Source organism: Etheostoma spectabile, chromosome 2 (genome assembly GCF_008692095.1).
Source record: "Etheostoma spectabile isolate EspeVRDwgs_2016 chromosome 2, UIUC_Espe_1.0, whole genome shotgun sequence".
Lineage (NCBI taxonomy): Eukaryota > Metazoa > Chordata > Actinopteri > Perciformes > Percidae > Etheostoma > Etheostoma spectabile.
This window is the reverse complement of record NC_045734.1, coordinates 3,090,376-3,100,790: the sequence shown is the minus strand read 5'-3', so window position 1 is coordinate 3,100,790 and position 10,415 is coordinate 3,090,376. Positions and strand designations below refer to the sequence as shown.

General features: G+C 41.2%; 1 protein-coding gene across 1 annotated transcript in view; it reads left to right on the top strand.

Annotated features, from left to right (window-relative positions):
* Window positions 1-10,415, top strand: part of LOC116702087 (multidrug and toxin extrusion protein 1-like) — a 35,172-nt gene that overhangs the window by 15,520 nt on the left and 9,237 nt on the right. The window lies entirely within an intron of this gene.

Here is a 10,415-nt window from a genome sequence, read left to right as displayed (position 1 = left end):
ACTGAAATATATTTTCTATCAAGATTATTTACAAGAAATGGCTCATTTTAATCCCAACATCTTTGTAATAATGTTTCAGTGCACAAAACAAACTTTCAAAAAGTATTCTAATATTCACAGCTTGGTAAAGCCCATTGAGTCCATTTTTGCAAAGACATAAGTGTTGTCGCCTTGTCATATGAGCTTCACCTGTACTAATAATGGATCAATTAGGTCTCAGGTGTGTAAAACAACCCCAGTACACTAGATCACATCAAACTGCAACTAGACATCTGCAAACATGCTAGATTCACCCTGAGACTAAAGTTTTGTTTATCAGAGGCTGAAGACCAGATCCACGGCTGATGTGGCAGACCCCTTCAATGTGTCTCACGTCAAGTACAGAAGATTAAAAAAAACATTTAAAGACACTGGAGATGTTTTTGACAAGCCCAGGTCAGGCAGACCCCCAAGACAACTGCTCGAGAGGACCGTTTGTTGGCTCGAAAATCCAAGGCCAGCCCATTTTCCACTGCAGCAGCTCCACAAGACCTGGTCCCCTGAAGTCCCTGTGTCAATCAGAACAGTTTGTCAGATTCGGTCTCGAAATGGTCGAATCTGCCCAAGCCAGCACTAACACAAAGACAATGACACCGTGTGGCATGTGCCAAGCCCACAGCCTGCTAAAAGGATGGATGCTGGAAAGTGGAAGAAGGTGGATTTTTCAGATGAATCTTCTTTTTGATTACACCACAGTCGCCGCAATTATTGCAGGAGACCTACTGGCCCGCATGGATCCAAGATTCACCCAGAAAACAGTGAAGTTTGGTGGCGGAAAAATCATGGTCTGGGGTCCAGTATCCATTATGGGGTGTGCGAGAGATCTGCAGGGTGGAAGGCAACCAATAGTCTCAAATACCAAGAAATCTTAGCTACCTCTTATATTCCCAACCATAAAAGAGGCCAAATTCTCCACGCAAATGTGTGCTCATCGCATACTTCCATCTCCACTTTAAAGTTCCTCAAGGCGAAGAAGATCAAGACGCTCCAGGATTGGCCGGCCCAGTCACCAGACATGAACATCATTGAGCATATGTGGGGTAGGATGAAAGAGGAAGCATGGAAGACCAAACCAAAGAATATTGATGAACTTTGGGAGGCAGGAAGACTGCTTTCCTAGCTATTCCTGATGACTTCATCAACACATGGTCTGAATCCTTGCCAAACCGCATGGATGCAGTCCTTCAAGCTCATGGAAGTCATACAAGATATTAAATTTGGATCTCACAGCACCACTATTTAATTTGCTGACATATTTTATTATTTGCAGTAAATTTGTTCAATTTCTGTATAGGCGACAAAACTTTTGTCTTGCCAAAATTTGACCTTTCTGTCTTGTTTAAATTATAAATCTTTTTTCAGTGAAACTAATTTATTTCAGTGCATTGAACATCATTTGGGAGGGTTTTAGCTTTTCATATGAGCTATTTCTACACCAATTAGATTAATTAAAAGTCAGGTTAATAGCAGGTGTTTCACAAAAATAAGCGACAAGACTTTTGTCAGGGACTGTAGTAAAAAATGGTTAGCAAGTGCACTAATCACTATTGGTATAACGGCTCTATTTCCTCCCATAGTTCCCACTTGGTTTGCTGCGGCTGCCAGTGTACGGGTTGGGAATGCTCTTGGTGCAGGAAACATAGAGCGCCAAACTGTCTTCCAAAGTCCCCTCATTTGTTCATGTAAGACCCCATGCATACTGAACATGATGCATGCAATGCCCTTCACTTGAGTGATAGTATTATTTTGCTGCTTTGTGTTCTTAAAACCTTTGATTTGAATGTTTATTTTAAAGACTTTTCCAATTCAGAAGAGAGGATTAAATTTAACATTTGACCCATTACAAGATATATCAGAGATTCCTTGTAATCGCTCAGATTGAATCAATAGTAACACTTTATATGTAAAAGGAATCATTGCAATTATTGTACACCCACGTTTTGAGCTTCTTCTTACACTTAAACCATCCATTCATAATATTCCACTTCCTTGTTGTTCACCTCTTCCCTGCTATATATCATTTACATGTCTCCCCATGGCAGTCATTTGCATGTTTCGTTGGAGCCAGCCTCAGCCTCTCCAGAAATGTCATTGGATACATCTTTACATCGGAACTGTAAGTAAAGTCTTTGACACGATACTCTGTAACATTTTATTTGAAGGGGGGTGTGGCATAAGACTGACATGACACCGTCATAACTATAACATGACACATTTCATGAACACAAGGAGTCTATGTGACTGTTCATTGATTGTCATTCAGAAAATTATAACTTCTAATTTAGTGTTTTTTTAGTTGTTTGTTATGACAACTTGACATTGAGCAAGACTCTGAGTCAGGGCGTCTCAGTTCTAACCGTCTCTGGGTCCTGGGTGATGAGCTTGGTTAGGTGGAATTCCAGGGTAAGTTAATACGAGGCAGTAGTGAGGGACAAGTCTTCGCTATTCCTGCAATGCAATTTGCTCTGCATAACTGTTAACCGAGTTCTCAGTGAAAGCGGCCAGAGGGGACCAAAAACAGCATCCGAGACTTACAGAGGAGGCGGGTTTGGCTCTTAGCACCACTGGCTGGGTTGGCTAATTGGACAGCAGTTAACAATAGTTAACCAAGCTAATTAGCTAACAGCACTAACTCAGTTTGTCCTGTAAAGTCTATGGAACGTGAGGATGCTGGTGTGATTATCGCTGCTTCACAATCAGCAAATTTATATTTCTTTGTTTTTTTTAGTAAATTAAGTAACTTACGTTTTAGATTAGGTGTTGGTCCCCTGCTTAACTATCAATTCTGGACTTTGTTCTGCTGCCAGCCTGTGTAACGTACGTTACTCACCGTTGTCGACTGTTAGCTTCAGCTGGCTTACGTTCCCTGTCAACCTCCCAACTAACGGTTACCGCTAGCTATTGATCTAGCGAGGATGATCCCTTCAGACCACAGTGAACTTCAGTGGACTCTCCATCCAAACTCCCGACTGGACCTTTGTCTGCCATGACTACCGGACTCTTTCAAGTACTTTTTCCCTTGTCTCCGCCAATCACTTGGTAGCTTTGAGACGACGGCTACCTTCTGTCAGCTTCCACCGAATAACAGCTCGCTGAGCATATCTGTTTGCCGTAGAGCTCTTTTAGTCCTGTTTTTGGCACAAGCAAATGGCTAACACTACCGTTAGTGTTGGCCACTATTCAATTCAGTTCAATTAAATTTTATTTATTGTATCAATTCATATAAGAGAGTTATCTGGAGCCACTTTACAGATAGAGTAGGTCTAGATCACATAATTTTCAAGGACCCAACTGTTATAATAGTTCCTTCCAGAGCAGCAAGGGTGCGACAGTGGCGACAGAATACTCCACACACTAGCATCTCACATCAAGTTTACCTCTCTGCACCTGCGAAAATGGTGCTCCAATTAATTCCCTCCTGCAACTTCTCAACATCATCTGCTATGTCGCTCCAGCTTACATTGCCGACATAAAATCCTCGGACTCCTCAGTTGTCCTTGCTATCTCTTTTCTCCAAAGCCAAAGCTGCCGTCAGGCAGCACAGGGTCCGCTGAGAAAGAAGGGTCGACACCGTGGTGCGAAACTTCGGCCCATAAGAAACTGAGCTGGGCTGTATCCACTCTGGAGGGGTGTCTCTCTAGGCAAGTAGAGCCAGAAACGGTCAGCTGCTTTCTTCAGAAACAGGTCTGGAAGGCCACTCTGCTTCACCATTACTTCGCGGAAACCTTAGGCTGCTGGTGACATGTCTGAATCCATATGAGGCTGCAAAGGAAGCAAGGCTTGTCCAGGAACTTGTACCCCGTTATCGGACATCAAAGTTTCAGAATGCCATGCCTGGCAAGAATCGACTTGAGATGAACAATAACATCAGTGGCCTTGATGTGAATGCTATTGGTAGAGTATTCCTTCTGCTGTAGCTTAGCTGGCTGACACCCGCACCGCTTCAGCTCGCTTCGGGTCCAACCACCGATGGGAGGCAAGGCAAGCAGCTTTATTTGTATAGCACATTTCAGCAACAGGGCAATTCAAAGTGCTTTACATAAAGCATTTAAAAAACAAACAAAAAAACAGATAACACAGTATAAACAGTTAGGGAGGCTTGAAAACTGTGAACTAGCTGGCTTATAATACCTCTGAGACAAAAATGCCTCCAAAAGTGCAAAACGATGATTTTTGCAACATTATACCGAGATATCTTGTCTCAGGGACATGAGCAAGGGAAGTCATTTGAAAATACTACCAGGTTTCTACTGATCCAAAGCTTAATGCTAATCGGTGAAGTATCCCTTTATGACAAGTCCAAATGGTTCCACTTTACATTAGTCAAGGACACTATTCTACATGTCACCTTTATATAGCATTTTGATAGTAAGTACTATCATTTACTGAATGACCCTCAATGACACAGTCATGAACATTCAAAAATACTCCTTCATGTTCATGACAGGTGTCATGTTATATTTATGACGGTGTCATATGCAATAACATTCAAATAAAGTGCTTTACGTTCTTGCACTAACATAATTTTTTATTTTGTCTATCCTATTTGGGGTCCATGTGACATAGCAGGCTTAGTTTCATATTTCTGTCCAGACTTTGTGATGGTGAAATCAAACTTCATGAATGTCCAATTAATTCACTTTATTTAAGGTCAAGGAAACATATTCATGACCACAATTATAATGGTCTCCTACGCCAATTTAAAACCAACATACACACATAAAGCTAAATATTGCAACCCTTGGAAACCGCCACACGACCTGTCTATCCGCACGTGGACCCTGTCTTTTTTGGATGTGATTTTTTTTGGAACTCTCCACGGCGCGGATCAATGGTGCCTCGGGGAAGACTCTGGACACGTGGAGGTGCTCGTTAATTCTGTGAGGGCAAGTTAGACTCTACCTCTAACTTGACCTCTAACTTGCATCTCTAACTTGCGCAGGTTTTGGTCCCTTGTCTTGTGTCTGTCTGTTTATGTGTGTGTTTTGTATGTGTCTGTTTCGTTTCTTTGCGTGTGTTGTCTCCCTCCCTCCCGTCTTTCCTCTGTTAAATATTATTATTTCTTTTTTTTGGGGCCCTGAACGTTCTTTTGTCTCAGTGTTCGTTTGGCGGCTGTGCTCAGTGGTAGAGCGGTTGCCTCCAATCGGAAGGTTGGTGGTTTGATCCCCGGCCCTGCATCCACGTGAAGTGTCCTTGGTCAAGACACTGAACCCCGAGTTTCCCCCGTGTCTGTGCATCGGAGTGTGAATGTGTGTGAGTGTTTATCTGAGAGCAGGTGGCACCTTGTACGGCAGCCTTGGCCACAGTGTATGAATGTGTGTGAATGGTGAATGTATCCTGTATGATGTAAAAGCGCTTTGAGTAGTCGTTAAGAAAAGTAAATATGTTAAAAAAAACACAACTAGCTAAATAGCTTCTTAAAGTTTCATATAGGCCTGCCATGACATATTTATTAGAGGTTATGTTGTCTTGCTTATGTCAAGTTGTTTATAAACAACATCTCAAACAATGCTAACTTACATTAAAAGCGTCATTTACCGAATGATACTTAATGACAACAGTCAACCATTCAACAAGACTCCTTCATGATCATGACGTGTCAGTTTTATGCACACCCCTGTAAAACAAAAGGGTTACCCCAATACTATTACTTTCTTTTACTAACAAATTATTTATTTTGTGTATCCTTATTTGCAGTCAATGTGACATGCAGTGGGTCCATGTTCTATACATTTACCAAGCTCATCATCTCATCTGGCTGAAAAACACTGAACTCCTTATTGTTTGATGCCACAGTCAACACTGCTGACAGCTAGTCATACTATTTTTGCAGAGTCTGCCATATAGTATCTGTTACCCAGTTTTCCATTTCTGTTAAGATAGCAAACCTATCTTTTATTGTATTTACTGTACATGTCAGCTGGAGATGTTTTTCTACCTCACTAAAGAACCTTTGCCAAAACATCTATTAGTGTCTACCAATAATCTCTATCTTCATTTTTTGAGACATTTTACAGAGGGTTGCTGACGTCAGATCATATTTGCTTTGTGCATCTTGCTGATGCTGTTTGCGGTGAGAAACAACCTAATGGATTAATCAGATTTACACCCAATATTGACATACATTACACAGAATGGGATTGACCCAATCTTTGTTTGATTTGGGCAGGTGTTGCTGGAGGGTTCTCAGAGGAGCAGGGAAACAGCTGATGTTGCTCTGTGTAACCTGGTGGGATACTACTTTATTGGTTTCCCTATTGTGTGTCCCTAATGTTTGCAGCAAACATGGGCATTGTAGGTAAGACCCAACATTCATTGTAAATTAATGTACAGTTCTGCAATTACTGCTGTATTATCTCCTGCTTGTCAAGTAGAGTTTGGGAAAGCCATTAAAACTCTTCTCTTGTCTCTGTGAAAAGACTATGGACAGGACTTTGCATTTGTGTGTTGATGCAGTCAATTTTCTTCGTCATATTTGTGTGCAAGCTCGATTGGAAGAAGGCTGCTGAAGAGGTGCGGACCTATACATCCCTTAACCAATCAAAATTGACTTTGCTCGAGATGAGTTTAAATTAATACTGATGTTAATAACTATTTCTAATGTTTCTGATCAGGCTCTTGTGAGAGCAGGAGTCCAGATCAAAGACGAAAATGAGATGGTTGAGATAAATTAAGGTGCTCTGATGCACTAACTGAAACATCCTTGTGTGACAGTAGTTCTTAAAACTAAAGCTTCTCTCCAAACCTCCAGACTCGAATCAGAACCAGTACCATGTAGCACTACTGCATCTAGTGGTGAGATTGCTGAGGTGGACCACACGTGTCAGGAGGCGCATGTTGCAGACCAGAATAAATCCACTACCACTACAGTGGGAAATGTTTTGTCAATAACACAGCTGGTTTTACGGCGGGCCTCATATTGCTGCTCATGGTCATCATCCTCGTCGCTGGAATACATCGCAGACATTCCCTCACCAGGCTGCTGAAATAATTCGCCGATGATTCAAGGCTTGCTTTCAGACTGATGGCTGTCAGGATTGATAGCATCCATCCATTGAAGTAAATGAAAATGTTAACCTGAATCACCTTGTAAGATGGTTACTGGTGCTGTTGATCCCACTGGGATCAACCCCTCAGTCGCAGTATTGTGCAGGTTTACCAACAACCCTTTCATAGACTACTGGCAGCCACTTAATGGCAAGAGTTGAATCAAACAAGGCGATGGAATATCTAGCCGATGAGACCCAGGTATTTTGAGAAGTTACAAGTTGCAACAGTCTAGACGGCAATATGAAACCAAGCCTACTATGGCACATAGAGGTCGAAAATGGCTTAATGCAATTTGCGATTTCTTGAGGCATGTTTGATTCTGCATTACAGTATGGTGCTGTATTCTGTTCATAGTGAATTTGAATAATTTAGGAACTGTTCGTTTTTTATTTGAGGGCTACCGAGGAGTTTGGGTATCTTTAATCAAAATAGACTTGACCCTCCTTCGCTTTGGCCCTCCAAAACGATTGGAAAAGCTTGCCCCACCCCAACAATTTATTGATGCCTTCTGTACAGGATGTGCTTGGCAAAGAAGTACAGATACCACTGTTTTACTACAACCATGACATCAGATTCAACCTCTGCTGTGTCATCTTACACACCACACTCCACTGGGTATAACCCTACTGACAGCTGCCCGCCAATCGGTAATTCCAAGTAAAAGCAACACTAGAAACCTTCCCCTCTAGGTGAGAACCCTGGCCAACTTGCAGTCCTCCATGTGGGCGAGTTACACGTTTAACCTCCGCCACTGCCCAACTCATTTAAGAAAGACAGAAAACCCTAATGAATGTGGGCAAATGCAGCAACAATTAAATTTATCTTTGGTTTTTCTAATTAGAAATACAATATTGACACATTTCACAAAAAAACAGATTAACTACCTATCAAACATTAAATTACCTTATAGCTTAATGATAAAAGTAATGTATTTGAATGTGTATTTATAATCAAAGCAACCTGAATACTTTCTTATTGTTATCCAGTCTTATGTTGATCACCTAGACTGTTTTTTTTTTTTATTTAACAACAATTATTAAACAACAAACCAACTTTAACATAAAACAAGCAGACAAGCATGTAAAATGTTAATGAAATACTGAAAGGATATTAATGATGAACATAATGACAAAATGATAACGTTAATAATGAATCAATAATGATAGTAATGTATATGATATTATAATAACAACATAATAATGATGACAATAAGAACTGTAACAATCATGTACCGGTCTGGGTCTCAGATACGGATCATAGTAGATCACCTTCGAGGAACATGGCATTGATTTTTGAGTGTTGTTCATCACAATTTGAAGAGTTTCCATGTCTTCTGGTGCTGAAAGGTAATGAGGAAATCCTCCTTTCTGTTCCATCATCCAGTTGCCTTCTAGGACATCCTGAGGTGCCTTTATCTGATTTGCAGGGTCCATTTGGAGAACAGCAGGCTCCATTACCCCCCCCCCCCACGGAGTAAAGGGCTGGTGGCTGTTGAGCCCACATTGCTTTCTGATACTTCAGGATTGGGTGCTTGACCCGGTTACAAGACCCAAGTTAAATCAATAAATCCACATGCAGTCACAAATGCATTTAAATTGGTCCAATTTTTGACCAATGCATGTTCTTAAACATGTTACAATGACTAGGTGCAGTTCAGTGTTCGAATAAGTCATTTCTTTTGCACTTCTTTACTGACCGAAGAGTTCTCAGAAACATCGCCATCCAGTGCAAAACCGTCGCTCATGGTAACTTCACAGTCCTTAATGGATACGCAAAAGCATGAGTGATTGTGCGGGTTTTAAGGGTGTGACTGTTTGTGTGCAATAAACTTCCTTCACACTTAACAAACTCTTTTGGCGCAGAGCTGCAAGGCCTCTTACCATCTGTATACAGTCCACCATTACAGTGGCATTTTGTTTAACGTTGCAGTACATCAATGTTTTACATTTGTGATCAGCTGTGTATTGAAATCCTCAGTTGCTGATAGACAGCCATAAACACTGCGTCCCATTACTATGTCCGTAGCCGTTACTGAGCAATGGGTTTAAATGGAAAAATTAACAAATACAAAATTGATCAGATCCATCGCAAATATTATTGCTTATTAGAATCTACGAATTTACATCGCTTTGAAGCATCAGATAGGAATTGTAAAAGGAAAGGAGAAGGAAAAAGAAAAAGGAAAAAATGAGAGGTGGTCTAAAAGACCTGCCATCATTCAATGGGACGAAACCTTATGTCCTTAAAAACCTGAATGGTAGGGTTCGACTGTCTTCGCTCCAGCCATGCCATAAAGGGGATCTAGAAAGTACATCTCCCTTTTCTGTGGTTTCATTATCGTTAAATGTCATTATATATATATGTAATAGGAACAAATCACACTCATGACTTTTAAGGTTGACCTTGTACAGAACACAACAGAAAACTACAGGCAATGCTTAAAGATGTATACTGTGATGCACTGCACTGGAACCTTTGTTTTATAGTAGTTTAAATAGAAAAGCCTAAAACTAAATTTGCGTACACCTATAGTCCAGTGTTCAGGTATCCAAACTGGGGGCAAAATGAAGAGTTCTGCATTCGCCTAGAAAATGTCAGTAGGGAAAAATGTCAGTAATAATTAATACAGTGTATTCAATACATTTGTATTGTATTCAACTACATTTCAAAAGTACTTGTAGCTGCGAAAGGACATGGCAGTCGCTGCTGGATTTGATGAGGTCACCCCATGTATGATTGTAATGTGTCTCTATTCAAAAAAATAAAACATGATTACAAAGTCACAAAATACTGACTATCCATTCATTTTTTTTTTTTGTATTCTGATTAGTCTCATTACAGTGTACATACCGGCAAATGCACTCTGATATTATAACAATTTATACTGTTTATTGATCCCCAGTGGGGGAAATTACATTTACACTCTGTTGGTTAGTAATCCGTACACACAGGTCTGAAATACACACACATGCTCAGGACCTATTCATGCACAAATGGAGAGATGTCAGGTGAGTAGGCTGCCAGCTGACCGGCGCCCTGGGTGGTTGGGGTGCACGGAGCCTTGCTCAAGGGCACCTGGCAGTGCCCAGGACGTGAAGTGGCATCTCTCAGCTCGCGATCCACACTCCGTACTTTTGTCCATCGGGGACTTGGGCTGACGACCCTCCTGTTCCAACCCCAACTCCCTACGATTTGGGCAACTGCACCAGATCCACGGCTGATGTGGCAGACACCTTCAATGTGTCTCAGCGTCAAGTACAGAAGATTAAAAAAAACATTTAAAGACACTGGAGATGTTTTTGACAAGCCCAGGTCAGGCAGACCCC